A 206-nucleotide genomic window follows, 5' to 3' on the forward strand; every position below is an offset into this window, starting at 1 on the left:
TTTCCAAAAAAAAAAAAAAAAAAAAAACAAACAACAAACAAAAAAAGAAGGATATGAGGGCAGCAAGCAGAGCAGAACTCCATAACAGCATATAGTCCTAAGGGCTATGCTGTACTGAGGTCCACTCATGTGGCTGTGGTAACTCGTGGGCTGCATTCCATGACTTCTAAAGCCACTTAGCGTTCTGCTGGTCTGGGTACAGGAGG

The sequence above is a fragment of the Mus pahari genome, chromosome X (assembly GCF_900095145.1).
Source record: "Mus pahari chromosome X, PAHARI_EIJ_v1.1, whole genome shotgun sequence".
Lineage (NCBI taxonomy): Eukaryota > Metazoa > Chordata > Mammalia > Rodentia > Muridae > Mus > Mus pahari.